Source organism: Mobula hypostoma, chromosome 10 (assembly GCF_963921235.1).
Source record: "Mobula hypostoma chromosome 10, sMobHyp1.1, whole genome shotgun sequence".
In the NCBI taxonomy this organism is placed as follows: domain Eukaryota; kingdom Metazoa; phylum Chordata; class Chondrichthyes; order Myliobatiformes; family Myliobatidae; genus Mobula; species Mobula hypostoma.
Genome location: NC_086106.1, coordinates 35098759 through 35114481, shown reverse-complemented (window position 1 = coordinate 35114481; position 15723 = coordinate 35098759). Strand labels below are relative to the sequence as shown.

The 15723-nt window shown below is 41.9% G+C and overlaps 1 pseudogene; it reads right to left on the bottom strand.

The window, feature by feature from the left end:
- Positions 1 to 13256: 13256 nt before the first annotated feature.
- LOC134353275 (probable G-protein coupled receptor 139) lies at positions 13257 to 14156 on the bottom strand (annotated as a pseudogene).
- Positions 14157 to 15723: the final 1567 nt, after the last annotated feature.

Below are 15723 nucleotides of genomic sequence, written 5' to 3'. Positions count from 1 at the left end.
TCTTGCTCTTCTCTGCCCCTTCTTAAACTCCTTTCTTGCTACCCTATATTCCTCAATAGACCCATCTGATCCTTGCTTCCTAAACCTCATGTATGCTGCCTTCTTCCACCTGACTAGATTTTCCACCTCACTTGTACCCATGGTTACTTCACCCTACCATTCTTTATCTTCTTACCGGGGCAAATGTATCCCAAACATCCTGCTAGTGATCCATAAACATTGACCACATATCCATAGTACATTTCCCTGCAAAAACATCATCCCAATTCACACCCGCAAGTTCAAGCCTTATAGCCTCATAATTTGCCCTTCCCCAATTAAAAATTTCCCTGTCCTCTCTGATTCTATCCTTTTCCATGATAATGCTAAAGGCCAGGGTGCGGAGGTCACTGTCCCCCAGATGCTCACCCACTGATAGATCTGTGACTTGACCTCGTTCGTTACCTAATACTAGATCTGGTATGGCATTCCCCCTAGTCGGTCTGTCAACATACTGTAACAGAAATCCGTCCTGGACACACTTAACAATCGCTGTCCCATCTAAACCCTTGGAACTAACCAGATGCCAATCAATATCAGGAAAGTTAAAGTCATCCATGATAACAACCCTGCTATTTTTGCACCTTTCCAAAATCTGCCTCCCAATCTGCTCCTCGGTATCTCTGATGCTACCTGGGGGCTATAAAATACTCGCAATCGAGTAACTGCTCCCTTCCTGTGTCATAGGGAGGTGGCTGCGAACGGACCCAAGTGCAAGACACAGACACTGCAGTACTAGGGACAGGACTGGGATACAGGGCGATGGCAAGACCATGGACAAGAAAACCAGGAAACTGGAACAGACTGGACAAAAGAGCTAGGAACCCGGGCTTGGACTCCGATCCAGAGACTGGACAAGGACTCAGTACCTGGGTCTCGCCTCTGGCTCGGACCCCAGAACTAGGCAAGGACGAGGCTTGGCAGGCAGGCAGGACAAGGCTGGAGTCTTAGAGACTTGAGGCGAGGCTTGGCAGGAAGCAGGAGACTTGAGGGTGACGCTTGGCAGGAGGTAGGAGACTTGAGGCGAGCCTTGGCAGGAGGAATGAGGTTTGAAACTTGAGGCGAGGCTTGGCAGGAGGCAGGAGGCTGGAGACTTGAGGATTGAGGCTAGAGGCCAAAGACTTGAGGCGAGGATTGGCAGGAGGCAGGAGACTTGAGACTTGAGGCTTGAGGCTAGAGGTTAGAGGCTAGGCAGGAGGCTGGAGTCTTCAGGCTTAAAGTTAGGCAGGAGGCTGGAGTCTTCAGGCTTGAGGCTAAGCGGGAGGCTGGAATCTTCAGGCTTGAGGCTACGCAGGTGGCTGGTGTCTTCAGGCTTGAGGCTAGGCAGGGTCCTTCTGGGCAGGGCCCGGTTCACCTGGGCAGGGCGCAGATCACCTGGGCAGGGCGTGATACTCCTGGGCCGGGCGCGGTACTCCTGGGCAGGGCGCGGATCACCAATCGACAGAGGCAAGGGACTGGAAGGGACAGAACCAACCACAGGTAACGGCAAGACGGCCTGGTTTACCTGGGCGGAGACAAGTGACAGGAAGGGAGCTAGGTATAGGGTGGCTCCAGGACAAGACCGCAGGCGAGAGGAGGCGACAGTTACCAGCAAGACAAGGCAAGGCTTCAGGCAATGCAGGGCGAGAAGAGATCTTCAGGTGAGGCGAGAGTTACCGGCAAGACAAGTCAAGGCTTCTGGCAAAGCAAGGCGAGACGAGAGTTACCGGCAAGACAAGGCAGGACTTCAGGCGAGGAAACAGAAGGCAGGGCAAGGGATACAAAGAGTACGAACAAGAACAATCCAACAACCACGCCCTGGTTTCTGGAGGTACTTATGCCCAATGAGCATTATCTGCCTCAGTTAGAGCTAAGCAAGAAAAGAAACAGGGTAAACAGGAAAACCTGGAGCAAGCTTCGATGGACCGGACCGTGAAAAGGAATACGGACTTCACGGACCGGACCATGACATCCTGTTCCTGACTTCCACCCATACTGACTGATAAGAGGATCCTCCTACATTACTCACCCTTTCTGTAGCTGTAATAGTATCCCTAACGAGTAATGCCACCCCTCCTCACCCCCACCCCCTTCCCTTTTAAAGCACTGAAATCCAGGAATATTGAGAATTCATCCCTGCCCTGGTGCCAGCCAAGTCTCTGTAATAGTCACTACATCATAATTCCATGTATGTATCCAAGCTCTCAGTTCATCACCTTTGTTCCTGATGCTTCTTGCATTGAAGTACACACACTTTAGCCCTTCTACCTTACTACATTTACACCTTTTATTCTGCTTCTCTTTCCTCAAAGCCTCTGTATATGTTAGACCTGGCTTTACTCCATGCAGTTCTTACACTGCTCTATAGCTTCGGGTCCCACCCCCCTTGCAAATTAGTTTAAACCCTCCCGAACCATGCTCGCAAACCTACCTGCAAGGATATTGCTCCCCGTCGAGTTCAGGTGCAACCCATCCAATCTGTAAAGGTTCCACAATTCCCGGAAGAGATCCCAATGATCCAAACATCTAAAACCCTGCTCCCTGCACCAAATCCTCAGCCACGCATTCAACTACCATCTCCTCCTATTCTTACCAGCACTATCACGTAGCACTGGAAGCAATCCTGAGAACGCTACTCTTGAGGTCCTGTTCTTCAACCTTCTGCGTAGTTCCCGAAACTCACACTTCAGGACCTCATCCGCCTTCCTGCACATGCCGTTGGTGCCAACATGTATCATGACTTCTGGAAGCTTTCCCTTTCGTACCAGGATGTCGTGCACCCGGTCAGAGGCATCCCGGACCCTGGTACCCGGGAGGCAACAAACCATGCGGGTGTCCTTTTCAAGTCCACAAACTCTCCTGTCTGCTCCCCTGACTATATAGTCTCCAATGACGACAGCTCCCTTCTTCACCGTCCCACCCTTCTGCATTACCGGGTCAGACTCAGTGCCAGAGGCCCTGCCACCGTGGTTAACACCTGGTCGGTCGTACCCGCCAACAGTATCCAGGACGGTAAACTTATTATTCAGGGGAATGGCTACTGGGGTGCTCTGCACTAACTGTCTGCCCACCTTCGCTTTCCCCCCCTCTGACTATTACCCAACGACCTGCTTCCGGTAGCCTACATGTGACTACTTTCCTGTTGCTGTCATCTATGACTGCCTCAGTCTCCCTTATGATTCGAAGGTCATCCAGCCGATGCTCCAGATTCCCTACATGGTCTTCCAGGTCGCCCAGCCGCATGCGCTTCTGGCAGACGTGACTCTGCGGGAGAGGGAAGTTGCCCAAGTCTGCCACGTCTCGCATGAGAGGCACATCACCATCTCAGGAGGCACTGGAAAGACTAACTGGGAAGGAGCTGGTCCTCCGCCTCTTCTCGTCGAACATTTAAGTTTTGCAAAAATACAAAAAAAAATACATTAACAATATAGGTTGTTCATAACATAATGAAATTCCCCGTGTTACTGAAGAGTAAATGGTAGATTTCCTTCGGCTTTCCACTTCGGGAACCTAGATGGGGGAGGCGTAGTGTCTCTGGAGTTGACAGACAGGTTACAGTAGATAAGAGGAAATAGTCAAAGGAAAAGGGCAAAATATGCCAGCTGGATGCAGGAAGAGTGAAGATAGAGACGGATGCTGTGGAAGGAGAGAAAGACGTGAGCATTCACAGAAGGTAAAGATTATCTCAAGCTGGAAAACTTAGTGTTGATATCATTGACTACGCAGGCTGAATAAAAGGCATTGCTCTTGAAGTTTGCGTTTGGCCTCATGCTGGCAGCGGAGAAGGCTGCGGACGGAGCAGACCACGTGCGAATGTGAAGCTCCAGTTGAAATAGTATGCAACAGCGACTTCAGCTGGCACTTGCTCACGAGGTTCAGGTGCTCTCCAAACTAAACTGCGAAACTACACGTGATTAGACCGATGTGCAGCAAGCCTGATCGAGAGCAGGGAATGCAATTAACAGGCTTAGTTGAGTTGTACTTGAGTCTCTGCCTCAGTTCAGATGATGGGCCCCGGCCCGAAAGATCGACTGTATACTTCCTGCCACTAGTGTTGCCCAACGTATTGAATTTGTCCAGCAGTTTGCTTTTCACTTCCAGATGCTGTAAATATTCTTCCCTTCACGAATTCGGTTACTGTACATATATACTTGGGGCCGTGCGACGCAATGATCACGGACTTTCTGATTCTCCTTAACAAAAAAAATTCGCACCAACGTTTCAAAGGCATGGAGTCATAGGGAAGCATAGCACAAAACAGGCCCTTCGGCCAATCTAGTACGTGCCGACACCACTTAAACTGTCCACTCCTAACGACCTGCACTGGGTACAAAGATAGCCCTCCATAACTCTACTATCCATGTACCTGTCCAAGTGCCTCGTAAACCTTGAAACTGAGCTCGCATAGACCAGTTGTGCTGGCAGCTCATTCCACACTCTCACGATTCTCTGAATGAGACGTTTCCCCTCATGTTGCCCTTAAACTTCGCATCTTTCATCTTTAAGCCATGCCCTCTAGTTGTCGTCCACCCAACCTCAGTGGAAAATGCCTGCTTGCATTTACCCTATCTATTCCCATCATAATTTTGTATACTTCTATCAAATCCACCCTTAATCTTCTATATTCTAATGGATACAATTCTAATCTCTTGAATCTTTCCTATAATCCAGGTCCTCTAGTCTGCAAACATCTTTGTAAATTTTATTTGCACTCTTTCAACCTTGTTTACATCATTCTTATAGGTAGGTCACCAAAACTGCACACAATACTGCGAAGTAGGCCTCATGAACGTCTTATAAAACTTCAACATAACAACCCATCTTCTGTACTGAATACATTGATTTCTGATTACCATTGTGCCAAAACTTTTATTTAGGACTCTACCTACCAGTGACGCGTCTTTCAACGAATTATGTATCTGCATTTTCAAATCTCTTTGCTCTACCACAGCCCTCAGGGCCCTACCGTTCTACAAGAAGGGTCAGAGCCGTCTCTATTTCCTCAGGAGACTGAGGTCCTTTAATCTGTCGCACGATGCTGAGGATGTTCTCACTGTCTTTGGTGGCCAGTGCTATCATGTTTGCTGTTGTGTGCTGGGGCAGCAGGCTGAGGGTAGCAAATACCAAAAGAATCAACAAACTCATTCGTAAGGCCAGTGATGTTGTTGGGATGGAACTGGACTCTCTGACGGTGGAGTCTGAACAGAGGATGCTGTCCAACTTGCATGCCATCTTGGACAATATCTCCCATCCCCTACATAATGGACTGGTTGGGCACAGGAGTACATTCAGCCAGAGACTCATTCCACCGAGATGCAACACTGAGCGTCATAGGAAGTCATTCCTTCCTGTGGTCATCAAGCTTTACAACCCCTCCCTTGGAGGGTTAGACACCCTGAGCCACTAGGCTGGTGCTGGACTTATTTCCTGGCATAATTTACATATTACTATTTAATTATTTATGGATTTATATTGCTATATTTCTACTCTATTCTTGGTTGGCGCAACTGTAACGAAAGCCAATTTCCCTCGGGGTCAATAAAGTATGACTATGACTATGACTATGTAAGGCCTACCCTGGCTGGTCCCACGGAAGTGCTAAACCTCACAATTGCCTGCATTAAATTCCATCTGCCATTTTCCTAACTGGTGCATATCCCTCTGCAAGCCATGATAGCCTTCCTCACTGTCCACTGCACACCACCCTTGGTGTCTTCCGCAAATTGCCTAACGCCACATTAACCACATTATCATTCAGATAATAAACATAGATGTCAAACAACAACGGACTCTGCACACCACTGGTCACAGGCCTCCAACATAGAGGTAATTGTTCTCCCACAAAGCCAATGGCTAAACTAATTTACTATTTCATCCTGAATGCCGAGTGACTGACCCTTGTTAACCAGCCTCCCATGCGGGACTTTGTCAAATGCCTTACTAAAGTCTATTTATACAACATCACTGCCTTGTCTTAATCCATTTTCCTGGTAACTTCCTCGAAAACTCTATAAGATTGATTAAACATGACCTACCATGCACGTAGCCATGCTAACTATCCTTCATCAATGCACATCCATCCAAATACTAATATATCCCATCCCTTAGAATACCATTCAAAACTTTCCCACAAATGATATCAGACTCACCTTCCTACAATTTCGTGATTTCTGTTTAGAGTGCTTTTTTAAATATCGATGTTTCCTTGATTCAGTGTTTCTTGCTTAAATCAACACAGAATAAACCGAACTTAAAAGAGTAAAGAAAGCGCATTTGAATCACCTTAAGCTGTCCAATTTGTAGCCCATTATTTATCACCTCTCACGGGGTAAGGAATGAGAAGAGTGCGGGAATGGATGTCATTTTCAGATATATAAAAAGGGAGGCGAGAGTCGATGTCAGACCGCTGGAAAATGACACAGGAGTTGCAATAATGAGAATGAAGAAATAGTGGATGAACTCAATGGGTACTTTGTTTCAGCCTTAACAGTGGAAGCACAAGCAACATGCCGGAAGTTCAGTGGTGTCAGAGTGCAGAAGCGAGTGTAGTAACTGTTAGTAAGGTGAAATCGCTAGGGAAGCTGAAAATTCTGGACCAGATGGACTACACCACAGGATTCTGGAAGATGAAGGTGAAAAGATTGCGGACAGATTGTTAGTGATCTTCCAAGCATCAGTAAATTCTGGAATGGATAAGGAGCACGGGGAAATTGAGAAGGTCGTTGCACTCGTTGAGAAGGGAAGGAGACAAATGACAGGAAATTACAGTATTACAGGCCAGTTAGATTTACTTCTCTGGTTGTTGACATGATGGAGTCCATTATTAAGGATGGGGTTTCGTGGTGTTTGGCAGCATGTCATAAAATAGGCCGAAGTTTTCATCGTTGTCAGGCAAGGGAAAACCCTGCGTGACAAATCTGTTTAAATTCTTCGTGGGAATAAGAGACAAGATAGACAAAGGAGAGTCAGTGAATGCTGTTCTCTTGGATTTTCAAATGGTCTTTGACAAGTGCCACAGATGAGGCTACTAAATAAAATCAGATCTCAAGGCGTTAAAATAAAGATACACGAATGGATAGAGGATTGGATAGTGGAAATAAAGAAGCCTTGTCTGGTTGTTTGTCGGTAAAAAATGGTCTGCAGTGGACGCTGTTGGGACTGTTTCATTTTACGATAGGTGTGTTGATTCTGATTAATGAATTGATGGATTTGTGACCGGATTTGTGCTCAGATTTGTGAACGATACGACGGAATGTAGAGGAATCAGCGAGTCTGCAGAAGGAATTAAAAAGATTAGGAGAATGGGCAAAGAAGTGGCAGAGGGAATATAGTGTGGGGAGTACGAGGTCATACAGTTTGGTAGAAGGAATAAAGGCGTAGGCTGTTCTCTAAACGGGGAGCAAATTCAGAAATTAGAGGTGGAAAGGGACTTGGTAATTCTCGTGCAGGATTTCCTAAAGGTTAACTTACAGGTTGAGTCAGTGGCGAGGAACGCAAAAGCACTGTTAGCATTTATGTCGAGTGGACGAGAATATATAAGCAAATGAAAATGATAAGGCTTATAAGGCATTGGTTAGATCGAAATCGGAGAATTCTGAGCAGTTCTATGGAAGGGCTTATGGCTAAGTTAATCCTCATGTATGGCATTGTAATGGATCCAGAGCAGGTTCGCGAGACTGTTAGGGCTACCATATGAGGAGCGTTTCATGGTTATGGCTCTGATCTCGCTGACGTTTGGACAAATGGCATGGGATCTCATTGAAACTTACCGAATATTGAAATGCCTAGATAGAGTTGCATGCAGCGTATGTTTCCTATAGTGAGGGATTGAGGACCAGATATCACAGCCTCAGAATAGAAGGGCGTCGTTTTGTAACACAGCTTAGGAGGAATTTCTTTAGCCAGAATGTGGTGAATGTCGAATTCATTGCGCAGACGATTGTTGAGGCCAACTGATTTGGAATATTTAAAGCAGATAGGTTCTTGGTTAGTTATGGGGAGAAGGCAGGAGGGCGGGGTTGAGAGGAATAATAAATCAGTAACGATGGAACAGCAGAGTTCTCTCTGTGCGCCGAATAGCTGAACTTTGCAGCAATGTCTTACCGTATTATGGTTATACCTGCTGAAAATACCCATGTCCTTATGTGATCGGGAAGACTGCATATTTTCTGCATGTGTATTCAAATGCTTCGTTCTTTCAGGATATATTTCGGAGAGATTGCAATCCAATTAATTTCCATTTCGTATTGTTAAATTTCATTTCTCGGTTGATTGTCATACAGAAATCACATTTTTTTTCTCACGTGCAAACACTATTGTCATGTTGACATGTTGACCTATTTGCGCAATGATCAATCTGTGCGACGGAAAGCGATTATTAAATGCACTCAACACACATACACACAGACACACAGACACACAGACACACACACACACACACACACACACACACACACACGCGCGCGCGCGCGCGCGCGCGCGCACAGTGCCTAGTCAATTTCTCTCGTTGCCCTGAGTGTTCGCACTTCAATGTTTTACTCGGTATTTTCTAGCAATAGGTCTGATGGGATAGTGTAGGCCTTATGGTACTGTACACGGCATAATATTTCATTTCTTCAGTAATACTATGTATAAAAGTGCATATGCTGTTTATATACTGTACTTAAGGTAGATAATTCTGGTTATTTTGGAGTGTGTTTGTAACTACATTGTGGGTACATCATATTCGAATTCATGTGTAGTTTTAAGTTAACGTTGTGGGTAATTAAAGATGGTCTGTCCTGGTGCTCGAAAACATGGCTCGCTCACAGTAGGAGAGAGGGGAAAATCTGGGACTGTCAGGAGACCACACTGGACAAAAATAATAATTAGCAATTACTGTGTTTTGTCTTAATTATCGTTTTATAAAATAGGCAGTTTTTTCATTCGCTATTATAGTTAATTGTCGTAAGTTTGATTTTTGACGCACCTAATAAACAGATTTGCACTTTAGTGCTAAGCGGCTCCAGCCATTTTACTTTTCGCCACTGCCCAGGTACTTAGCAATCTGACATACAACTTGGGAGTCCGGGTATAGGATTTCCTGAAGATTTATTTACATATTGAGTCTGTTGTGGGGAAGGAAAATGAAATGTTAGCATTTCTTAGAAGAGGACTAGGATATAAAAGTAAGGATGTAATGTTAAGACTTTATAAAGAATTGTCTGGGCCTCACTTGGAGTATTATGAGCAATTTTCGGGCTCCTTATCTTAAAACTGATGTGTCGAAACTAGAGAGGATTCAAAGGGGGTTCGGGAAAATGATTCCAGAATTCAATGGCTTGTCATATAAAGACCGTCTGATGGCTCTGAGCCTGTATTCACCAGGAATTCAGAAGAATGGGGGGAGGGGTTACCTCATTGAAACCTATCGAATGGTGAAAGGCCTTGACAGAGTGAATGTGAAAAGGATATTTTCAATAGTAGGAGAGTTTACAACCGGCGGACGCAGAATTGAAGAACATCCTTTGAGAAAGGAGATGAGTGGGAATTCTTTAGCGAGAGAGGGATGAATCTGTGGAATTCTTTTTCACTGACAGCTGTCGGGGCCAGGTCTTTATGTATATTTCAAAAGCAGATGTTAGTAATACACTATGCTCCATTTGAAGTTCGACTCTCTTTTTATAAAGCTCCTTTCTGGGAGCAATAGAATTAAAACTATGAGTCAGTTTTATATACATGGTGATAAATCTGGTAAATTACTGGCTACCCAATTGAAAACTGCTTCGGTTCAGCATCAGAATATTAAGATTTGTAAAAGTGATGGTACTCTGACGGTTGATCATGATGAGCTAAGGAATTTTATACTTCTTTATATCAATCAGAATTTCCTGATGGCCCCACTAAAATGCATGATTTTTTAAGGAACTTGTATATTCCGAAATTACCACCCAATGAGCGTTTAATATTAGATAAACCTATTACGGAAGGACAAATATAGGATGCTATTTCTTCAATTATTTCAGGTAAAGCACCTGGTCCGGACGACTATACGGTAGATTATTTAAAATCCCTTTCTACCATAACTTCTGCTTTGTTATATAGAATCTTTAAGGATGCATTATTTATAGGTAAATTACCACAATCTTTTTATGGAGTATCTATTTCCCTAATTCTTAAAAAAGATAAGGATTCTAATGAATGTGCATTGTATAGGCCTATATCCTTGCTGAATGTGGATTCCAAGATCTTTTCTAAAATACTGGCAACTAGACTGGAGAATGTATTGCCTCAAATTATTTCTGTCGTCCATACTGGATTTATTAAAAATCATTATTCTTTTTCTAATATCAGGAGATTAATGAATATTGTTTATACTTCTTCATCTGGAACTCCAGAATGTGTCATTTCACTGGCCGCTGACGAAGCGTTTGACAGAGTCGAAAGGGCATATTTATTTAGTACGCTTGAGAAATTTAATTTTAGTCCGATATTTATATCTTGGGTTAACTTGATATACTTTACCCCTTCGGCTTCGGAACTAAAAAAAAAATCAAAGATCTCCCTTTTTTCTGTTGTTTCGTGGTACTAGGCAGGGTTGTCCTTTAGCCCAGTAATATTCGATATTGCCTTGGAACCTTTAGCTATTGCTATTCGTGACTGACCTAATTTACTTGGCATTACCCGTGGGAATGAGATACACAAGTTATCACTATACACAGATGATTTATTACTGTATATCTGCAACCCTGAGAAATCCATTCCTGCAGTAATATCCCTGCTTGCTCAGTTTAGCAACTTTTCTGGCTACAAACTGAATCTTAATAAGGGTGCACTCTTCCCATTAAATATGCAGGATCCAGTTTATGATCGTTCACCATTCAGATTGGTTACTGACTATTTTACGTATCTAGGTGTTAAAATTACTAAGAAGCATAAGGATTTATTTAAGCTGAATTTTTTACCTTTAATTAATCGGGTTAAACAATTGTTTACTTAATGGTCCGCATTGTCTTTATCACTAATTGGCCTAATCAATGTTACTAAGATGATTATTCTACCTAATTTTTACATCTATTTCAAGTGGTACCAATTTTTATTTCTAAATCCTTTTTTGGTACTGCTGATTCTAAAATTTCCTCATATATAAATGGCAGAATAAAAATCCTAGACTAAGTAAAAATACTTACAGAATTCCAAGGAGGATGGTGGCTTGGCATTGCCAAATTTAAGATTTTATTACTGGGCCATTAATATTCGATATTTAATATTTTGGACACAAGATTTGGATATAATTCCAAGTCCACAACAGGTAAATCTTGAATGTAATTCTGTACAAGGGTTTTCATTGGCTTCTATTTTAGGGACTTCACTTCCCTTTGTTCTCTCTAAATTGAATAAACAAATGGTTAATTCAATAATTAAATACACATTACGAATATTGTTTCAATTTCGGAAATTTTTTGTTTTGAACAAATTTATTCTATCAAGCCCTATTATATCTATTATTTTTTCCAACCCTTTGTTATGGATCAAGCCTTTTTGATATGGAAAATGAAGGGTATAAATGTTTTAGTCATTTATTCTTGGATAACTGTTACGTGTCTTTTGAACATTTGTCTAATGAATATAATTTGCCCAGATCCCATTGTTTTTTTAGGTATTTACAAATTAGAAACTTTATAAATACTATGTTACCTACCTTTCCGACTTCATATCCAATTGATATCACAGAACAAATCTTAGGTTTAAACCCTTATTAGAAGAGTTTAACAGCAATTATTTATGATGTGATTATGAACTTCAACTTCACTTATTTATAGAGAAATAGTAGAAAATTAAATTTTCCTCTATATGTTGATGCAATTTAAGGTCCTGCATCGGGCCCACATATCTACAGATAAACTAGCTCGTATTTACTCTCATGCAACTCCTGTTTGTGACAGATGTCATTCTGCGGTAGATTCTTTGACTCATATGTTCTGGTCTTGCCCTCTTCTAGAAAAATTTTGGAAAGACATCTTTGATATTATTTCAACAGTTTTGCGTATAGATTTACAACCTCATCCTATTACCGCAATTTTTGGTTTACCAATGATGGAACATAGTTATTTATCATCTTCAGCTCGTCGGATGATTGCATTTATTACATTAATGGCTAGAAGATCCATTTTATCGAATTGGAAAGAGATTAGTCCTCCTACCACATTTCAATGGTTTTCCCAAACTAGATCTTGTTTAAATTTAGAAAAAAAATCAGAAGTGTCACTTTTGATCCTTCCGTTAAATTTGAAGAGACTTGGAGGCCATTTACTCAACATTTTCATATGATGTAACTTGACCTTTTCCGACTCCTTTTTATTAGCCTAAAATACATGGACTGAGGAGCAGAGTTAATGACATTAATGATTGTTTTCGATATAATATAATTGCCCAGATTTGTTTAGTATTGTTTAGTTTAGTTTTTGGTTCAGTTTAGTTTAGTTTTTTTTTCTAATTTGGTTTTTTTTTTCTTGATATTTTTTCATTTTTCTTCTTATCATGTTTAATTATATTAAGAGTTTCGGAGGCCTAATATACTTGTATTATCTGTAGTTTTTGTTTGCATATGTTAATTACCAATGATGTAATCCAAATCTCTTTGCATTAGTATTGTTGCTATGTTTATGAATTTGAAAATTAATAAAAAGTTAAAAAAGAAAGAAAGGTCTTTATGTATATTTATGGCAGAGGTTGATAGATTTTGGTTGGTCAGGGCATGAAGGGACATGGAAGAAGGCAGGAGATTACTGAGGAGAAGAAAATTGGATAAGACATGATGAAATAGCAGAGCAAATTCGATGGTCCAAATGGCCTAATACTTCTCGTATATCTAATGGTCTTGTGGTCTTATGGTTTATCGGGGAAATTTACGGGAGTTACACTGTTGCGAAATGACCGATAAAGATTGTAATTGGCACAGTGAAAGTTTATATATGACAGCAATTCACGAAGTGCATCATAGAACTAAGGGAAGCCGATCATTATACACTACATGCCCATAATGTCGCTCTAACAGTGTAGAAAGTATTCCGTGCACGTTTACACTGCCGCAGAGAGCAAACGGCAAACACTTTATGCAGCAACATGCGTCATAAGCGGAAATTCAGTTTTTCAAGATCAGGGATACCCTCTGTTTCCTTGCCAACAGCAGCAAATGTCAGTTAACTCTAGAAGAAGGAAATACAGATGGTGAAACGTCAGTTGCTTTTGGTCTTTCATTACTTTACTATTTTTATAATTTGATTAAATGAGCACTTCAGTGCCTTCATGGATTGCTCTCTGAACTTCCGTTGGGTCGCTCCATAAATACACGTGTTCGTACAACAGCTCAGGAGTTGCAACATGATTCCACTTTCCTGGAGAATGAATTTTGGATCGTTGGGTTTGGAGCCTACGGAGTAGTTACTGTTTGTAAATCTCACATACAAGAAATTTACAACATGGGTAGTCCATAACACGATAAAGCTACCGGAGATAGCGAACAGCAACACAATGGATTTCTTCCGAGATTCCATCTCTGGGTCGTTCTATTTGGTTTGTTTATTTTGAACGCGTAAACTCCGGCGGACCTTGCTGGCTGCCAGGATGTGTTTAACAGTCAATACATTCAAGAGTAAAATCATGAAGAAGGGGACACCAGGGTTCAATATGTAATAAATGCTGTCGAAAGCAATCCATGATATATCGGAATAAAAGCTTTGCTTGATGTTACAGAACCAAGGTACATTGTTGACTACATATAAAGGCACATATATTAAATAAATGGGAATGTCCTTTAAACAGCTCACAACACAAACCGTCACCATGACAACAGCAGCAGTTCTCTCGGTGCAATATTTTGCCTTCAACTTCTGGCAACAGATGGCTACAAATCGATCGAAAGTGAAAGCGATGGTTAGCCAGACCGAGCCGTCTCTGGCTATGTAGATCATAACGATTCTGAGGCTGCAGACTGGTGTAATTTAGAGGAAAGAAAGCGGAAAGTAGATAGCTCCGATCCGGTTTAATATGACTGCCATAAGGAGGACCAGGAGATCCACTACTGCCATGCCAACAAGATATTTTGTGATGCATTTGGAGAGACCGCATTTTCCACGTAACAGGATTACAATCGTCATCAAGTTACCTGTTTAGAATAAACAATAGAAACCATAACCTGAAGCCAATGAATTACTCTTCGAAGCTGCAGTTTCACAGCAAGGCTTTATAGAGTGTCTACTAGCAACTTAATTAGTTTATGCCAGAGATATCTGATCCTGCAGCACAGATCAGGAAACCAGAGGGAGACTCTCATCTGCCCCCAAAAAGTAATATTTTCGTTTCTGCAAACTTTTGTAGTGAAGTATATGGAATGTGGATTCATCAATTATAGTGAAACACATTGATATCTCTCAACTAAATCCTAAAAATATTCTATTATATTAATTCTGGCGAAATAAACTCATGTTTGAGCTTTTAATGAATTTCTGATTTAACAAGCGGCATGAACTGTCCGTAGTAATCAGCATAATTTTACTTATATCGAAGAGCCGAAACATACTGTAACATGGAACTGACAACATAACAATTTTTTATCACTGGATCTTACCTGGGACACCAATAGCTGTCAGAACAAGATAGTAAATGGCATAGAACAAACCCGTCACATATCCATGCATTTTTTAACAGGAAACGAGATGTCCTTTTTCTGATTTTCAGTCGATTCTTTGATATAGTGCAATTAAAGTATCCCTTTATATGACCGTTAAAATACAAAGGAGACAAGGTAGTGGCATCAAATATGGACCAATCAGGTAAGGTGACATCGTCACTGACGTGGATTGGACTCATTAAGTGAGCAGGTTAACACCCTTGGAATTTCCGTGTGTCTCAATATCTAACAAACCTATAGCATATTGTTTATTTGTAGAAATAAACTCGTGTCTGCATCATTCTTCAAAATTTTACGAATTTTTAATTTTATTGTCATAGAAATATAGAAATCTACAACACATTACAGGCCCTTCAGCGCATAATGTGCCGACCATGTAACCTACTCGAGAATCTGCCTAGAATTTCCCAACCGCAAAGTTTTCTGTTTTTCTAAGCTCCGTGTACCTATCTAAGGGTCTCTCAAAAGACCCCATTGTATCGGCCTCTACCACATTCGCTGGTACTGCATTCCACGCACACATCACTCTGTATGAAGAACTTACCTGCCATTCCCTTTGTACCTACTTTGAAGCACCGTAAGCTATGCTCCCTCGTGTTAGCCATTTCAACCTTGTGAAAAAGCCTCTTGTTATCCATACGATCAATGTATCCCATCATCTTATACATTTCTATCAGGTCACCTCCATCCTCCGTCACTCTGAGGAGAAAAGGTCAAGTTCATTTTACTTATTCACATAAGGCATGCTCTCCAATCCAGACAATATTCTTGTAAACCTCTGCACTCTCTTTATAGTATCCACATCCTTCCTGTAATGAGGTAAGCAGAACTGAGCACAGTACTCTAACTAGGTTTTAACTATGGTCTATAGCTGTAACATTACCTCACGGATCTTGAACTCAATCCCATAGTTGATGAAGGCCAACATAACGTACTCCTTCTTAACAGCACTGTCAACCTGCGCAGCAGCTTTGAGTGTCCTATGGACACGGATCCCAAGATCTCGCTGATCTTCCACACTGCCAAGAGTCTTA